Raw genomic sequence first — 18,954 nt, forward strand, 5'->3', positions numbered from 1 at the left:
GATCTCAGCTTCCTGAGTTGCTAGGATTATGGGAGCCACTGGTTCATGGCTTTGTCCAGTGCTTTTCAGGTTGTTTGTATTAAAGCTTATAAATGTTATTGGGTAAATTAACAGGCTAAATTAATATATTTTCTAATATTGGACTACACTTCGATCAAATATTTGTAATTTTATTTTAATTCTATTTGACGTCTCCATTTCTTTGAGATATTTCCTTTTGTTACTATTATACTAGAGATTTCAACACAATTCCTGGCTGATTAGTGCTACTCTAAATAAAATTTTTTTTTGGTCACTCCTTTTCATCAATGAAAAGATTGCATCTACAAACCCTATTCTATGTTTAGCATGAAAAGCATAGCATAATTAATTCTACCTGCATTTTCAAGCATATTTAATGTAAGCATATAACATTGTTATTGTAATATAGAAAATTAGTTCTTCAGATTCCCTCATATATTCTGCATTCATGTCTTCTTGCTGAGCCTTTGTGCCTATATTATTTGCTTCTTGCAGGAGGAACTCTGAATATTTCTTTCACTGACTGTTTTGCTGCCAAATTTCTCCTGTTTCTGTTTATCTGTATTGGTTGTCTTTTCAAAGGATTGCTTTCACTCAAAGGATTATGGATTGTAAAGTCTTTTCTTTCAGTATGTTAAATGTGTTATTCCATTTTCTATGGGTTTGGATAATTTCAGTTGAGAATTCAGTCCTCACAGTCCTGTTTCTGCTCTTTGTAAGGTAATGTGTCTATTTTCCTTTGAGTGTTTCCACATTGTCTTTTTTTCTTTTATATTTTTCTTCAATTTCAGCTTTGTGGCTCAGTGTCCAGATGTGGGTGTTTTGTTTTGATTTTTTTTAATTTAATTTGCTAGTGGTTCATAGTTTTTCTTTAATCTTTTACTTGGACCTTTTGTTGGTTTTGAAACTGCTACACAAGTACTTTGCAAATATTGTGTCTGGTCTATACCTCTCTTTTCTATCTTGAACTCCAATTATACACTTTTTAGATCTTTTAAAATTTCCTTTACTTTCCATACTGTTTTCTCTTCTTGTTTTTTTAAAAAAAAAATTTTTGTGCCAATCCCAGGGTTTGAATTGGGGCTCTATCCCTGAGCTTTTTTTGCTCAAAGCTAGTGTTCTACCTCTTGAGCCATGGCTCTACTTCCAGCTTTTTGGTGGATCATTGGAGGTAAGAATCTCACAGACTTTCTTGGGCTAGCTTTGAACTTTGATCCTCAGATCTCAACCTTTTGAGTGGCTAGGCTTACCTGCATGAGTCACCAGTGCCTGGCATTCTTTTCTTGTTAATATGTCTTCCAGTATTTCAGGTGAGTATTTTGCTGCTGAAATTTTATTATGTTTGATTTGCTGTTTGTTATTGAATTTCTGATTTCCAGTATTTATGGTTCTGGAATTTCCATTTTATTCTGTTTAACAAATTCCTATTTTCTGGTGAAATCTTCCACTTCACTATTCATTTGAATCTAATAATCTATAACTATCACTTCACAGCTTTTTACCTATGACACCTAATAACTGTCACATGTGGAACAGTTGCTAATTTTTATTCTTTCTTTTGGTTTTAGGTTTCTCTTGGTTTTGTCTGTTAACAGGTTGGTAATAAATTTCTGAATGGAAGGTATTGGGTGTCAGGTATTATAGAAATTTGAAAAATTGATAATATCTTCATCTAAGAGTTCTTTCTACATGGAAAATCAAAATCATTAGACTATGGATAGATCAAATTGTTCCATTCCAAGATGGACATGAATTTCTGTTTTAGCAAAGAATAATCTTTAATTTTCCATTCTCCTAGGAAGTACTACTCGAGTTTTAACATGAAATCTCCTAACATATGCAGCTTCTATCCCTTCATCCTACCCTAATTACCAGTGTTTGTAGGCCCAGTGACAAGAGGTGATTTGTTTGAGTATTTGCCTGTAGTTCACTTGACTTTTGGCCTCTCACCCTTACCAGCCCCCTCCCTCCCTCCCCTCTACCTCAGGAGGTGGAAATGGAAATGTCAGATTGCCTTGGGGATTGCCTTCCCCGAAAGCCAACTTGGGATGGCAGATGTCTGCTGTTACTTTTGTCTGACCCATCCCCCACTCCCCTCAGAAGTTGGCAAGGGCCCAGAAAAGTGTTGAGGGAGAACTTTCACCCCAATGTAGTTGGGCCACTCAAGTTTAGGTAGCTCATAGGTTCCACAACGTCTTCAGACAGTGATTGTGATGATTGTTTTAGTTTAATCAGCTTCTTAGAGAATTCCAAGCCAATGGCTAGCCTGATAAAATCTACTTCATTATAGCCAAAGGCTAAGATACTGGTCATTGTCTCCAAGTCCCCTTGCCAGTGCTGGTGGTTAGTTTCTAGTATGGCCCATCTGGAAATCTGCATCATCCTCCCTCCGTCCCCCAATCAAATTCACATCTCCACACTCAGCATGCTACCCTTCCTGCCCACCCTACCCGGGCTGCCTCATCTCCAGATGGCTCCTACACCCTTACTTGTTCTTCCACATGAGTCTGAACCTCTATTGCCTCCTCTAAATCTTGTCCCTCATGCTGCGTTAGGGAGCTTTTCTTCAGGTCTTCTATAAATATTAGCTCAAACACCATGACTTTTGGATCAGGTTCCGGGGGAAGATGGCCACTCTGCAGGAGGCAGACATGAAAGTGGGAGGCGAGTTGAAACTGAGCAAGAAGTGGTGGTGGTAATTAATTCCAAGGTATTCTGCCATGTTCATGCAAGCTGCTATTGGGCTTGTTAGGGGGTCCCTGTGCCAAACCTGGGCAGAGTGGGGTCAGAGAGACCTTCGACTGGGCCAACGTGCTCCTTTCACAATGCTGCACGAGGACAAGCCACTTTCTGATAAAAGAAGTGAGCCAAAGAGAGGCCTGAAAGCTGAGAAAAAAGTGACAGAGGAAGAAGCCAAGCAGAAGGAGCTCAATGAGAAACAGCCCAGTCAGGCCACTGCGGCAGCCACCAACCACACCACAGACGATGCTGTGGGTACCAAGAAGTAGAGCCTGGACCCAAACCAATACTACAAGATCCGCAGTCAAGCAGCCCACCAGCTGAAGGTCAGTGGGGAGGGCCTGTAACCACACAAGTTCCATGTAGACATCTCTCTTACCCCTTTCATCCAAGAATACCATCACCTGTAGCCCGGGGACCACCTGACTGACATTACCTTAAAGGTGGCAGGTAGAATCCATGCCGAAAGAGCTTCTGGGAGAAAACTCATCTTCTATGACCTTCTAGGAGAGCGAGTCAAGTTACAAGTCATGGCATATTAATCAGAGGAAGAATTTATTGGCATCAATAATAAACTGCATCGAGGACACATAATTGAAGTTCAGGGGAATCCTGGGAAAACCAAGAAAGGTGAACTGAGCATCATTCCCTATGAAATCATGCTCTTGTCTCCCTGTCTGCATATGTTACCTCATCTACACTTTGGCCTCAAAGACAAGGAAACAAGATATTGTCAGAGATACTTGGACTTGATCCTGAATGACTTTGTGAGGCAGAAATATATTGTATATCAGAAGTTTCTTGGATGAGCTGGGATTCCTAGAGATCGAAACTCCTCTGATGAACATCATCCCAAGGGGAGCTGGGCCAAACCTTTCATCAGTTATCACAATGAGCTGAATATGAACTTGTACATGAGAATTGCTCCAGAACTCTACCATAAGATGCTAATGGTTGGTGGCATTGACTGGGTTTATGAACTTGGACATCAGTTTTGGAACAAAGGCATTGATTTGACTCACAATCCTGAGTTTACCACCTGTGAGTTTTACATGGTATATGCAGATTATCATGATCTCATGGAAATCACTAAGAAGATGATTTCAGGAATGGTTAGAAACATTAAAGGCAGATACAAGGTTTCCTACCATTCCGATGGCCCAGAGGGCCAAGCCTTTGAGATTGACATCACCCCAACCTTCTGGAGAATCAGCATGGTGGAAGAGCTTGAGAAAGCCCTCAGAGTGAAACTACCTGAGACTAGCCTGTTTGAAACTGAAGAAACTTGCAGAATTCGTGATGATATCTGTGTGGCCAAAGCTGTTGAATGCCCTCCATCTTGGACAACTGCTCGACTTCTCAACAAGCTTGTGGGAGAGTTCCTGGAAGTAACATGCATCAATCCTTCGTTCATCATTGATTACCTGCAGATAATGAGCCCTTTGGCTAAATGGCACCACTCCAAAGAGGATCTGACTGAATACTTTGAGATGTTTGTCATGAAGAAGGAAATGTTCAATGCCTCCATGGAGCTGAATGATCCCATGTGGCAGCGGCAGCTGTTTGAAGAACAGGTTAAGGCAAAGCCACTAGTGACGATGAAGCCATGTTCTAGATGAAAACTTCTGTACTGCCCTGGAGTATGGGCTGCCCCCAGCTTCTGGCTGGGGCATAGGCCTGGACCACCTCACCGTGTTCCCCACAGACTCCAAGAATATCAAGGAAGTACCATGAAACCTGAAGACAAGAGGGAACTGTAGCAGCCACTGACGCACTGGAAAGCTCAACAGTTGGCACTTCTGTCTAGAAAAGAATAAGTCGTATAACATGCAATTTTGCCTGTCTACAAAAAATAAAATCTGTGAGGGAATTCTTGTATGTCACCATCCGTCCGACCACAATTCTGTTTCAGCCACCAGAAGAGAGAAAAGGAATTACAAAGTCCTTTTTACTCCTTGTTAACAAATAAACTACTTATCTCTTTACAAAAAATATTTAAATAAACAACATATGGCTGGGTGTTGGTGGCTCATGCCTGTAATCCAGGTACTCAAGAGGCTGAGATCTGAGGATAGTGGTTCAAAGGCAGCTCCAGAAAGTCTGTAGTAAGACTATTATCTCCAATTAACCACCCAACGCCAGAAATGGAACTACAGCTGAAGTGGTAGAGCACCAGCTTTGAAAAGAGTTAAAAAAAAAAAAACAAAAAACAAAACTAAGGGACAGTCGCCCACACCCTGACTTCAAGGCTCAGTACTGGCACACACAACACAAAACAAACATATGTTAAGTACTTTTTACAAACTTCTATGAACCTCACCTTTCTCCAGACTGGGACTTAGATTCCCTCACCAATTCTACATTCCTCTTTTTCCTGTATCCAGGAAAAAGTTATGCAGGCATAACATAAAACTTTTTGCGGGGGGCAGGGATGTGGCTGAGTGGTAGAATGCTTGCCTAGCATGCATTAAGCCCTGGGTTCAATCCCTCAGTACCGCATAAACAGAAAAAACTGGAAGTGGTGCTGTGGTTTAAGTGGTAGAGTGCAAGCCTTGAGAAAGAGAGACTCAGGGCAGTGCACAGGCTCTGAGTTCAAGCCCCAAAACTGGCCAAAAGAAAAACCCCAAAACTTTTTGTTCATCATGTTTGGTGTTTTATTTGCATATAATTCTTCTCTCCTTAGCTAGAATGTTAACTCAGAAAGTGGAATCTTTGCATGCTTGACCTTTCCATTGATATATTCTGAGCCCTTGGAATAATAGCACAAATCCTTAAAAGATCAGGCTTGGAATGGTAGACACAGAAATATTTTTGCTAGAAAAGAGAAATCAAAATCATCTAATTAATCAGTAAGTACTTATTGAATGTTTCAATGTAACAGGGCTATAAAGTAATACTGACCAGCCAGATATTGATAGCTCATGCCTGCAATCCTACGGAGGCTGAGATCTGAGGATTATGGTTCAGAGAAGGAAAGTTCACGAGACTCTTATCTCCAAGTAACCACCAAAAAAGCTCCAGAAGTGGAGTTGGAGTTGAAGTGGTAGAATGCTAGCCTTGGGTAAAAGGTCTTCAGGGACAGTGCCCAGGCTTTGATTTCAAGCCCAAGGTCCAGTGTGCACCACCCCTCCCAAATCTGATCAACAATGCAGGTAGAGAGTCATTGGCTACCCCCTTGGTATTTTTGAGGTAGTTGAGAATGTGCCCTGATGGTTCTCACTGAGGAAAAGACAGTGTATCTCATTTTACTAACCACTGTAGAACTCCAGTTTCCTCCTCCAAAGCAGACTGGAGACAATCCACAAGCAACATTGAAATATTATCAAACACCACACACTACAGGAGAATCCATCTTATCTAAAGAGATGGTGTCTAGTGCTTCTTCTACTTTAAGCTTACTTAAAATTTACATAGTAACTATTTCAAGCTTCTTAAGTTCAAATCCCACAACAACTCCAAGTAATATGTCCCAGCTTAGGTTCTGGAGCAGTATACTTATTTTTGTTTTGCAGGGCTGAATATGGAAACTAAGGCTTCACACATGCTAGATAAACACTCTTCCACTGAGTTACATCCTCAGCATGAATTTTAGTTTTCATTTTTTTCTTAGTTTTTTCTAAGAATATTTATTTATTTATATTGTAAAGGTGATATACATAGGGGTTACAGTTACATAAGCCAGGTAATGAATGAGTACATTTCTTTTTGAACAGTGTTATCTCTTCCCTCATTTCCGCCCCACCCCAGCCTCCTCTCCTCTCACAAGATGTATAGTTCATTTTCAACATAATGTCTAGTATCAATTCTGCATTTGTTCATCCTTTGTCCCACCATTTCTGTGCCTCCCCTTACCATCCCCCATACAGATAAATTTACATACCAGAAAAAAAAGCTACAGAAATAAAAAACAGTGAGGAAGGAGAAAAGAAACAAAACAAAACAAAAAGCAAAATAACAAAAAACCTCTTGTTTCCATTTCTTGGAGTTCATTTCAATAAACATCATTTTATAAGCACGTAGCTACTGAGTCTTTGTGATCCTCCCTTGGTCTCACTGTGTGAATGTTTAGAGTCCTGTTTAATTTATCATGTCCATGTCTTAGTGTTTTGATAAAATAGTTACTATTAATGAGCAACAGTACTTAAAAACTAGAGTAGGTGCTTTAGACATATTACCCATGACAACATAATAGTCATTTTATAAAATTTGTCCAACAACATAGAGCTACTCAATATATAATTATTTTCAAGTATACATGTATATTTATCTAAATGTATATCTATTATGCATCCATCTACTATATTTATACATATGTATATGTGTATGCCCTATGCCATTCTCTCTCTCTTTTCTTCTCATGGAGGTATCCATCCAAGAACAACCTATCTATGTTCTTTCAATATTCTCCCATCTGAAGACTTTGCATCATCCTTGGAATTTACTAATAAACTGAGCTTCAGTTACAGGTATGGAAAAGCCAAGAATCAAAAGACAATGGGAAACCAGCCACTGGTGGCTCATGCCTGTAATCCTGTATTCAAGAGGCTGAAATCCAAGGATGGCAGATCAAAGCCAGCCTGGGAAGGAAAGTCCATGAAATGCTTATCTCCAATTAACTACCAAAAAACTAGAAGTGGCGTTGTGACTCAAAGTGGTAGAGCATTAGCCTTGAACCAAAAAGCTCAGGCATAGTGCCCAGACTCTGAGTTCAAGCTCCCCAACCACCATTACCACCACCAACAAAAAAGAAGATGGAAGAACATTAGAATTAATGGGTCTAATTAATACAAGTTACTAGTTTTCTTTTGTGCATGTTGCTTGTACTGGGGCCCTGAACTCAGGGCCTCATGTTCTCATTTAACTTTTCTACTCATGGCTGGTGCTGTACCACTTGAGCCATATCTCCATTTTCCAGTTTTTTTAAGTGTCTCCCTTATGTTTCTACCCATGCTATCTTCAAACCTGGATCATCAGATCTCAGCCTCTTGAGTGGCTAAGATGACAGGCATGAGTCATCAGTGCTCAGCTAAATTAGAAGTTTCCTAACATCATTGAAATTATGTAAGGTCACGCATATCATTCATTTGGTCATGCATTGATTTAATGGATTAGTTTTCGTTTTGCCAAAGTCTTACCTATTTTCTTCTTGCCAGGTAGCAAGCACGTGCATCATAGCTCCTCTGGGACATGACTGTAGTTTGAACCCCTCTTGGGTGAATGCAGACCTCCTCACATGGGAGTCATTAGCACCTGTAACATTTGTATCCAGTAAGCCATGAAGAAGCCATGAGAGAAGAAGAGATGATGCTTAGGACAATACTTCCCACTTTCTGTGTGACCTTTCTCCAAAGGGGACATGTTTGAGCACCCCAGCCCAGAAGCAGTTGTGCAGGTTGATGCTGATGCTCCTTTTCCTGAGCATACCCCATCAGGCCAGACTTCAAGCTGTGCGTCTCCCTTGGTAAACAGTTTCTGAAATGGTTTGTAGAATAACCAATGGTTTTGTTTACCTAATTGAAAACAGCTATGGGTTATTCTCTCCATGTAAGGCAGCCATTCCAAGAACAAGGCAGCTGGCAGAGCAGGTGGTCAAAACAGAAACAGGAGGGACCATGGATAGCCAGGGTGGGGCATTTCCTTGTGCAGCTGTGGAATTAGCCATAATGGTACACTTCACTTTACAGCTATAAACTCCTCCAGAGTAGGAAAAGACAACGAACGTAGCCAGTACCAATGACTTGATGTGGCGGTCATCTCTTTGCTGAGATTTTAGGATGATGATCACATACAATTTTCTCATACTCCTTCCAGGTGCTGAATTCTCTGAAGTTGGGTCCTCGGAATCTTCAATTTAGAAGCCCACCAGGTGGTTTGCACACACACTAAAGCTTGCAAAAGACAGGCAGAGATCTAAAAAAGAAAAGAAAAAAATGAAACTGCACACTGACCACAAGAAACATCTGCTGATGGTGAGCGAGGCTGATTCATTCTTCCTCTGTTCAATCTTAAGTTGACTTTTTTGGGGTAAATAAAGTTGCTTTTGTTTACTTGACGTCTTTTCGTTTTTGCTTGGTGTTCTGGGAATCTGTCTGTAGGAAAGCCCTTGGATGGACTGTAGATGTGTTTTGGAAGAAAATACTTGGCTATGTTTATCTGAGTGAAATTAGAAAGGGCTGCAGCTCGAGATGCCAGAGAATAGATGAGAGTTTAACATTAACATTTATATTTGGGGCCAAAACATGTGCTGGGGAACAAGAAACATTTCTGGCAGTGTTTAATGCATGGCTGAGTGGTCCCAAAGTCTTTGTACAGATTGAGATCCGGCAACCACTAGGTAGCAATCATCATCGTCATCATTGTTGTCAATATGTGCTTTGGGTACCAACTTGTATCAGGTCTCCATACAGCCATTATCTCATTAAACTCTCAACAGAGTCTCTGTGGCTTACGGGGGAGCTCTTTTCTCCCAGTATGATTTTCCTTGTCCACTTTCAGTGCTCCAGGTCTCACAAATATTTAAAGTTATCAACTCAACTGGATCTTCTAGTAATGGATACAAATGCCTGGAAGAGCTGGGCGCTGGTGGCTTACATCTATAATCCTAGCTACTCAGGAGGCTGGGATCTGAGGATCTTGGTTTGAAGCTAGACAGGGAAGGAAAGTCCATGAGGCTCTTTTCTCCAATTAACCAGTAAATAGCCCAAAGTGAAGCTATGGCTCAAGTGGTAGAGCCAAACAAGAGCATGAGGCCCTGAGTTCAAGCTGCAGCCAAAAGAAAAACAAATACCTGAAAAAAGAAACTAAGTCCAGTGTAGTACTTTTATATGCATACAGACTTGTGAGCATATACTTGACATTTTTCAGATCAAAATGATCATACTTGACATTCTTTCAGATAAACATAAAGATAAGCAAATGTGATTTCTCTTAATGACCAGACAAAATGGTGGGTGGGGGGGCGGTGATTGAATAAGGACAGTAAGTTTCTTTACCTACTGCTACTTCTTAGATGGTTGTTAGTATGCCAGCTCTCACCTCTTCTTTCCCCTTTTTGTCAGTACTGAGATTTGAACTCAGGGTCTGAACACTGTCTCTTAACTCTTTTATTTGAGATAAACAAAATTAAAATAGTTATATTAAAAAATTCGGTCAAAGGGTGAACAAATGCAACGGTGATACTCACTAGTCACTATGTTGGAAATATACTGTATAACTCATGGGTGAGGAAGGGAGAGAAAAACTGGGAGAGAGCCAGGGAAGGGGTGACCTTGTTTAAAATATGTACTTTTTACCCGACATATAACTGTAACCCCTCTATACATCACCTTTACAATAACAGTAAATAAATTTAAATAAAAAAAGAAATTTGAGGACTAAAAAGAAAAAGAAAACAAATAAAACAATTAAAACATATGGTTTTCTTTCTTGCTATTGTTTCTAACATATTTATAAGATGATTTCTTTGTTGCTTTGTATGTCCCTCCCCCACGGTATAACTCCTGTTTTCACTGTATTCGATGTTGGTATAATTTGTGGAGGGGAAGGGAAAAAACAAATCGTTTAAATAGGGATACAGATGGATCCATTGCAACAATGAGATGTACAAAACGTTATGTCGAAAACAAACTTTACAACTTTGGAGGAGTGGGGAGATGGAAGGGCAGGGATGGTAGGGGGAAACAAAGGAGGAGGCAACAATGCTTGATAAGAAATGTACTCATTACCTTGCTCATGTAATTGTTACCCCTCTGTATGGTATTTTCACAATAAAAAAAAGCATTTTGGATCAAGATAAAAAGATTAAAACATTTTGGACCAAAAGCCAGGTATTCTCAGACTGGCTAGAAAAGACATCCAATTATACACCATCCATAGGATACATATCAAGGATAAAGTTGGAGCCATATTTTGGATTCAAAGATATAAAGTAAGTAGAAAAAAATACATCATTCTAACAAACACCATAAGAAACCTGGAGTGGCTATACTAATATCAGACAAAACATTTAAAATATTATTAGAGATAAATAGGGAGATTTTACAATAACAATATATTGATCCATAAGGAAGCTATAACCATTATAATCTTTTATGTACCTAGTACCAAGGCCCAGAATATCTAAAGGAAAAAGTGATTGGCTTGAAGGAAGAAATTGATAATGTCTCATAATAACAGACCTCTTGAATTCACCATTTCACAATGAATGGAAAAACCTAGTCAGAAGATCAATGAAGAAGAAACAAATAGTGGGCTGGGAAGGTGGCTCAGTGGTAGAGTACTTGCCTTGTATACATGAGGTCCCAGGTTTGATTTCTCAGCATCACATAAGCAGAAAGAAAGCCAGAAGTGGCACTGTGGCTCAAGTGGTAGAGCGCTAGCCTTCAGCTGAAGAGCTGAAGGACAGTACCCAGGCCCAGAGTTCAGGCCCCACAACCGACAAAAAAAAAAAAAAAAAAAAAAAAGGAAATGGAAGACCTGTACAACTCTATGCACAAACCTAACATACTTATTTCTAGGACACTCTACAGAATAATGTACATTCTCTTGAAATATCTATATAGAATTTAATGTATATCCTACAAAATTTAAGAGGAGAGAAGGGGATAGGAGGAATGGATGAGAATGTTGAAAGAGGTAACATTCATCAAGACACATAGTATTCATAAACTTTTGTTGAAAAGCAACTCTTTGTACAAGTACTTAAAGATAATAAAACATTAAAAATTAAACATAAGGGATAATTAATGGTATATAAGCTGAAAAAAGAAACATAAAAATTGACTCAAGAAGACACAGAAATTTGAGTTATAAATAGAGAAGTGAAACCAGAGATTGCATTAGTAATCAAAAGTCTTTCACAAGAAAAATATTGGGATTAAATGATCAACAAAATTGATAATCATTTCACTGGGATTGAATGAATTCAGTCTGAGCACTGTTCCTTAGCTTTAAAAAATAATTTCATTGTTATTAAGGTGCTGCACAGAAGGACTACCATTTCATAAGTCAGGTAATAAGTAAATTTATTTTTTGGACATTGTCATTCCTCTTTCCTCTCATTTCCCCCTCTCATCTCTGCCCACGAATTCCACAAAGGTCATTTTCCACATAGTGGATACTGAATAGCATGCTTTGATTGCATTTGTTCACCCTCCCCCACCCCTTTTTCCTTTAGCTTTTTCACTCAAAGATGGCTCTCTATCACTTGAGCCACAGCTCCACTTTCAGCTTTTTGGTGGTTAATTAGAGAAAAGAGTCTCATAAACTTTCCTGGGTTTGAACTTTAGTCCTCAGATCTCAGCCTCCTGAATAGCTAGGACTCTAGGTATGAGTCACCAGCACCCAGCTTGCAAACTCTTTAGTAATAACAACATTCAACAAAACTCGGGTTGAAGTGAACATAATCTAAAGAAGGGCATCTGTGAAATCCCCAGCTAACAAGTTACTTGAGTGGTGAAAGACTCAGTATTTTCCCACTAACAAAAGAACAAAACAAGGATGCCTGTTCTAGCCATTTCTCCTCGGATTGGGACTGACGGTCGTAACCAGAGATTAGTCAATACAATTAAATGTAATGAATCCAGATTTCAAAGAAAGTAGAAAATATTCCCCTATAGAAAAGTGACATAATACCCCCCAAACTACAGAAGTAACAAACAAGTTAAATAAAGCTGTAGAACACAAGGCCAATATATAAAATAATCAGTTATATTTCTCTAAAGTAGCATTTAATTCTCTGAAAATTAAATCAAGGAAAGATTTCTATTTATGATAGCATCAAAATACTCAGACATAATTTTACCTAAAGAATTACAAAATCTAATTACAAAATAATTCTGAAAAAAAGAAAGAGAACCTAAAGCAAATGGAAACTTATCCCATATTCATGGATTAGAAAATTCAGTATTGTTGAAGTGGCAGCACCCCTCAAGTTAATCTACAGATTGAATACAAATATGACTAAAATATCAGCTGGCAAGAGACACTGAAATTCATATGTTAAAGGAAGAAGCCAAGAATAGGCCAAAAAAATCTTCAAAGAATAACAGTAAAAATGAAGAATTCTTCATTAATTGATTTCAAGATGTCTAACAAGGCAACAGTAGTCAAAACATGATCACCAACAAAACTATACTAAAGCTACCAGCACAACTATGTTTATTGCAGCATCATTTACTATAGCTAAGATATGGAACCAACCCAGATGCCCCTCAGTAGATGAATGGATCAAGAAAATGGGACACACACACACACACACACACACACACACACACACACACACACACACACACACACACACACACACACACACACACACACACACACACACACACACACACACACACACACACACACACTAGAATTCTATGCCTCCATCAGAAAGAATGACCTTGCCCCATTTGTTAGGAAATGGAAGGAAATGGAAAGACTTGGAAAAATTCTATTAAGTGAGGTAAGCCAGGCCCAAAGAAACATAGGTCCCATGGTTTCCCTTATTTTAAGTAACTAGTATATGTCTGGGACAAGCAAAAAAGGTCAGATAAGATGATGTTAAGCAAAATGAACCCCAAGATAGGGACATAAGTGGTTTTTTTCTTTCTTGCTATTGTTTCTAACTTATTTATAAGGTACCATGTGATTTCTTTTGTTGCTTTGTATGTCCCTCCCCCACAGTATAACCCCTGCTTCTCTGTATTTGATGTTGGTATAATTTGGGAAGGGAAGGGAAAAAGCAAATTGTTTTAATAGGGATACAGGTTGACCCATTGCAACAATGAGATGTACAAGACACTATGTTGAAACACAAACTTTACAATTTAGACTGGGGGGGGGGTGTAGTTGAGGAGGTGGGAAGGAAGGGATGGTAGGGGAAAAACAAAGGAGGAGGCAACAATGTTTGGTAAGTAATGTACTCATTACCTTGCTCATGTAACTGTAACCTGTCTGTACAGTATTTTCACAATAAAAAAACATTATTTTAAAAAAGAGCATGGTATTTTATAACTCAAAATGGGTATCTGTGAAACAAAATTGAGAGTCAGCAAATATTTATACTTAGAATTCTTGATTCTTAGGCAAGATTCTATAGAAATTCCATGGGGAAAAGATAAAGTCTTTCCCATAAACAGTGCAAGGAGAACTGTATATCTAGATGGAAAAGAACACAGTTGGCCAAGTGCTGGTGGTTCATGCCTGTAATCTAGCTATTTAGGATTCTGAGATCTGTGGATCAAGGTTGGAAGCCAGCATGGGAAAAAAGTCGATGAGATTCTTACATCCAATGAGCAACCAAAAAATGTGGGGGAGAGGTTAGAGGTTGGAGAAGTGGAGGATTACAGTGTTTTACTTTTTAAAAATACACATCTCAATCTTTTTTTTTTAAATATGTGATTGTTTTGCTTATTGTAACTTAATGCTTTTTTTTTTTGGCCAGTCCAGGGCCTGGGCATTGGTCCTGAGCTTCTTTTTTCTCAAGGCTAGTACATTACCCCATGAGCCACAGCACCACTTCCAGCTTTTTCTATTTATGTGGTACTGAGGAATCGAACCCAGGGCTTCATACATGCTAGGCAAGCACTCTACCACTGAACCACATTCACAGCCCACTCTCCAATCTTTTGTACTCCCTAAGAATATGCCTTTGTTGAGACAGGCTTAAGGCCAGTGGGCAGCTTTCCAAGGAGTTCTGAAGCTCAAGGAGGATGCTCCATTGCTCAGAGCCTGACTCCTTGCCATCATGGTGATGAATATGGAACTTTGAAACTGGATACTTAGATTCACATATCAGTGCCAACACTTTGTACAGGGCCATGTTGGGTGACTTAACTTCTCTATGCCATGGCTTCTAGCCTAGGACGAAGACAGAAATACCCACCTCATGGAGGTGTTGGGAGAAAAGAATGGAAAACACTATGTAACATTCTTTTATTTTTGTGCTAGACCTGGGGCTTGAACTCCGGGCCTAGATGCTGTCCCTGAGCTTTTTTCACTCAGGCTAGTGTTCTAGCACTTGAGCTACAGAACTACTTCCAGCTTTTTGGTAGTTAATTGAAGAGATAAAAGTTTCATGTAAATATTCAACCTTTGTTATTACAACTTTGGGTATTTAAGAGATTATTCACCTTAAAAAGTGTGTCAAGTTTGGGCTGGGAAGGTGGCTCAGTGGTAGAGCGCTTACCTTGCATGCTTGAGGCCCTGGGTTCGATTCCTCAGCACCACATAAGCAAAAAGAAAAAAGCTGAAGTGGTGCTGTGGCTCAAGTGGTAGAGCACTAGCCTTGAGCTGAAGAGCTGAGGGACAGCGCCCAGGCTCAGAGTTCAGGCCCCACGACCGGACCCAAAAAAAGAAAAAAAAAAAGTGTGTCAAATTCTTGTAATCCAGGAGTATTTGCAGTAACCAAAGCCTTGGAGTAGAATTTCATAAAATTGTTATTAGGAAAAAGGAATGAAAAAATATGAGAAATGTCAAAAATCATCTAGGATGGATTACACGAAGGATCCTATTTTATGACACTTATGCAGGGTAAAATAAACTTCAGTTGGGAAGACATATGTCAATGGAGTTATACGTAGTAGGAATCTGTACGTAGCTTAGAGTGGTTCCGTAAGAGGAGAGTTTTGTTTTGTGTTGGAGCTACAACTCAGGGTCTGATTCTATTGCTTAGTTGTTTTTTTTTAATTCAAAATTCCATTTCTGGCTTTTTGGGTAAGCTGGCAGGAACAGGGGCACAGGTGGCTCAGGGCCTGGGCATCATCCCTGAGCTCTTCACTCAATACTGAAGCTATCACTTGAGCCACAGCTCAGCTTGTGACTTTTGAGCTTTTTCTCTCCCCCAAACTCTATAGAATTATGACACATCCCTCAGAGTGAACTTCATTCACGGTGGTTAGTGAGGGCCTACCGTTTCACACAAGTGGGTCCAGTGGTTGGATGCCTTTTCAATGTTCTTCCTTGGTTACTAGCCCCATAGAGGCTGCTCTGAGCATCTTGCTCTGCCTAGATCACTTGTAGCCTGCACATTTGCTTCCCCGGCTTCAGGCATGTTACACAAGTATTCTACCTGCCATAGCGCCATCAGTGGGGCTTGCCACAAATGCCCAAGAAAGAGCTGTGTGGATTGAAGATGTTAGCAATTGAAATCATGTGAATGAATTTTTCAGCCCAACGAGGACTTGACTGCATGTCACAGTGCTCCTGTCCTGCAACGGAGAGGGTCCAGAGCACAACAGTCCTGCTGGGACATCACTGAGTTTGTCTTTGGGCTGCCCATTCCTTTCCGCAGAGCCATCTTATGTGTGTGCATGGATGCGTGTGTGCATGTGTGTGAACATGGATGATGTGTGTGCACAAGTATATGTGTGTGGCATGTACATGTGTATGTGTGTGCATATGCACCGGTGGGAGCATGTGTGGACATTAAAGGTTAGAAGACAAAACAACATTTTTTTCACCCCCAAATAACTTAAATTATATGTTAGTCTTTCCCTGAAGGTCAGGGCTGTGAAAGATTTTGTTTATGGTGCAACTTCAGGGGGAGTCCACACAACTCTGGCCTGGGCATTTGTGACAAACCCTGAAGAATTCATTTTGTATTTATTGTACTCCTCCCAAAGTACATTCTGAAGAATCGTGTGATGTTTACAAGGTTCAGAGTAGCCATGGTAACTAATGATGTACTCCTTCTTACTCCCTTCCTTCCTCTCTTTCTCTCCCCACTTTTCATGCCAGCCCTGCTGCTTGAATTCAGGGCTTAGGTGCTGTATTTGAGCTCTTTTGCTTAAGGCTAGCACCCTACCACTTGAGCCATTGCTCCACCTTTGTCTTTTTAGTGGTTCACTGATGAAGAGAATGTCATGAACTTTGTTGCCCAGGCTGGCCTTGAACCACTATCATCAGATTTCAGCTTCCTGAGTAGCTGGGATTATAGACTTCAGCTACCAGGGCTCAGCTGCATCAGTGATTTCTTAATGAAAACATGATCACTCAGAAAACCCTCCTTTTTGGGGCTGGGAAGGTGGCTCAGTGGTAGAGTGCTTGCCTTGCATGCATGAGGCCCTGGGTTCGATTCCTCAGCACCACATAAGCAAAAAGAAAAAAGCCGGAAGTGGCGCTGTGGCTCAAGTGGGAGAGCGCTAGCTTTGAGCTGAAGAGCTGAGGGACAGCGCCCAGGCCCAGAGTTCAGGCCCCACGACCGGACCCAAAAAGAAAAAGAAAAAGAAAAAGAAAACCCTCCCTCTCTTCCCATCTTCATTTTTACAGTGCTATCTGTACATTTTCTACTTCCTTCCCAATCAGAAGTGGACCTTTAGATTTCAAGTTTTCGTGTGTGTGTGTGTGTGTGTGTGTGTGTGTGTGTGTGTGTGTGTGTGTGTGTGTGTGTGTGTGTGTGTACTGGTACTGGAGCTTGAACTCAAAGCCTGGTAGTGGTACTCTAACATTTGAACTACAGCTCCACTTCTGGCTTTTTGTGGGTTAATTGGAGGTAAGAATCTCATGGGCATCCCAACTGGAGTTGGCTTTGGTCTGTGATCCTCAGCTCTCAGCCTCCTGAGTAGCTAGGATTACATGTACTAGGATACAAGCACCTGGCTGATTTCAAGTCTGTAAAAAAGTTTTTATAGTTTCTCTCTCTATTTTCTTAGGCTTTCAAGAAATCATGGCTCACACCTGTAATGCTAGCTACTCAGGAGGCTGAGATCTGAGGATCCTGTGAGAGTCAGAACCAGTCTGAGCAAGAAAGCACATGAGACTCTTATCTCCAATTAATCACTAAAAAACCAGAAGTGAATCACAATGTGGCTCAAGTGGTAGAGTGCCAGCCTGGAGTGGTAAAAATCTCAGGGGCAGCATGCATGCCTTGAGTTCAAGTCCCAGTACTGGCACAAAAACAAAAACAAAAAATAAAACAAAGAAACAACAAAAGGAAAAAGAAATCATGAATCAAGAAATTGCCCTTATAGCATTTATAACTTCTCCTTATATTTTTCAGAAACGTGACTAAGGCAGTCCATGTATATCAGAGTTCAGAAGATTGTTAACCCAGCTAATCCTGCCAGTGCTGAAATGCATCTGTCCACAGTTCTAAAGGAAGTTAGCAAAGGCCTCATCTAAGGATCAAAAGGTCCTAGGAATCTGAGCTACAGTGAAAGACAATGACAGAATTCTGAAACATGACTGTATTTCATCAGAAAAGATGGATTATTTACTGTAGCATTAAAGGTCTATAATGAAATTAACATCCATCAACCCTTTTCATTTAACCAAGGCAAAATGAAATGGATGGTGTCCTGGTGACAAGGAACAATTTGGTTCTTTCTTCAGATTGTTTTTTGCTCTTGCCTTTGGATTAGAAGTATTGATGATAATTGAATTCTTGCTCCCAAAAGATTAGACCTAATAAAAATGTCACAGGTAGCCATTGTTATTGAGTAGCTTTCTAGAGTTCAATATTTATCCAAATTCATGTTGAATAGCATTTTATAATTATGTCATAAAATAGAACCCTGATATGCTTACACTGTGAAAGACTTGGATTGTGTCTCCTTTTTGCACAAGTATATACACTACTTCATATATAAAGCAATTATCAGAACCTATTTTGTCAAGTAGCTGTAAGTAATTATTGGATTCTATGAACTCCAGAGATGAAAATATAGAAGTTAAACAGATTCATTAGAAATTAGAATTTAGAAATTAAGCAGTCTTCAAGTTGTAGAGTTATAATTATGAAAATATTTTAAATAAGAAAGTTTGTTGAGAAAGAATGTTATAGTATTTACATCTTGTGTAACTAGAGTGTTCCTAAATATTTCTTTATATATTGACTTTTAGAATAATTCATGTAGGGAGATGTCATGATGAAACCCTTACTGTATACAATTTGCTATATGTCAATAAAAATTTAAATGATGCCACCAAGCAGGGTATTGGTGGCACATACCTTTAATCCCAAAACTGAGATAGGAAAATCAAGAGTGTGATGTCAACTTGGACTACATAGTTAAAAAAATCACTTATATTTAGGTATAACTTACCTGCAATACTGTATACTGTAGTCCATTTAAATGTAGAAAGTTTTGAAAAATATGCCTAAATGCCAGTGGTTCACACTTATAATCCTAGCTATGCCGGAGGCTGAGATCCAAATGATCATACACAGTTTGAAGCCAGCCTAGGCAAGCTCTAGCTCCAAAA

General features: G+C 39.7%; 1 long non-coding RNA gene and 1 pseudogene across 1 annotated transcript in view; both read left to right on the plus strand.

Moving 5' to 3' along the window:
* Window positions 1-8,776, plus strand: part of LOC138813569 (uncharacterized) — a 32,819-nt gene extending 24,043 nt beyond the window's left edge. Inside the window, exon 3 of the long non-coding RNA XR_011367850.1 lies at window positions 8,572-8,776. This is a non-coding gene — a long non-coding RNA (uncharacterized lncRNA). The remainder of the gene's footprint in view (window positions 1-8,571) is intronic.
* LOC138813568 (lysine--tRNA ligase pseudogene) lies at window positions 2,742-4,567 on the plus strand (annotated as a pseudogene).
* Window positions 8,777-18,954: the final 10,178 nt, after the last annotated feature.

Source organism: Dipodomys merriami, unplaced genomic scaffold (genome assembly GCF_024711535.1).
Source record: "Dipodomys merriami isolate MVZ:Mamm:240054 unplaced genomic scaffold, mDipMer1.0.p SCAF_6, whole genome shotgun sequence".
Lineage (NCBI taxonomy): Eukaryota > Metazoa > Chordata > Mammalia > Rodentia > Heteromyidae > Dipodomys > Dipodomys merriami.